A 526-nucleotide genomic window follows, 5' to 3' on the forward strand; every position below is an offset into this window, starting at 1 on the left:
GGGGGGGGGGGGGGGGGGGGGGGGGGGGGGGGGGGGGGGTGTTGGGGACGCTGCCGGGAAGGCCCATGCAAGTTGCTTGCTGGTCTTTTCTCCCCCTAATTTTTTATTTTAAATATATAACTATAATATATAAATATATCTAATGTATATAAATCCAGAGAGAACCGAGCAGAGGGTGCAACCCCCGGCAATGCAAGCAAGGGAATGGGGAGGGTGGGGGGGGGGGGGGGGAAGATATGAATCCAAAGGGATGGAGACAGCTACCTGCACCCAGTCCCATTGGGACAGCCCCCCCGTGACCCCCCCAGCTCGGGGTGCTGAGAGCAAAACGCATCTCTGGCTTTTGGGATCAGCCTGGCTTCTTGCACAGCCCCCTCTCCCCCATCCCTCATCCCAGCTGGGGGGTGGGGAGCTGTGATTTCAGAAGGTGAGGGGCTGTGATGCAACGAGGCGATGCTCCCCCCATCCCCACAACCGCTGCTCATGGGCCCTTCCTGGTGGAGGCAGTGGGGAGAAAGGGGGGGGG

This window comes from Lagopus leucura, unplaced genomic scaffold (assembly GCF_019238085.1).
Source record: "Lagopus leucura isolate 7727_CA_CO unplaced genomic scaffold, USGS_WTPT01 111-18_obj-0_obj, whole genome shotgun sequence".
Lineage (NCBI taxonomy): Eukaryota > Metazoa > Chordata > Aves > Galliformes > Phasianidae > Lagopus > Lagopus leucura.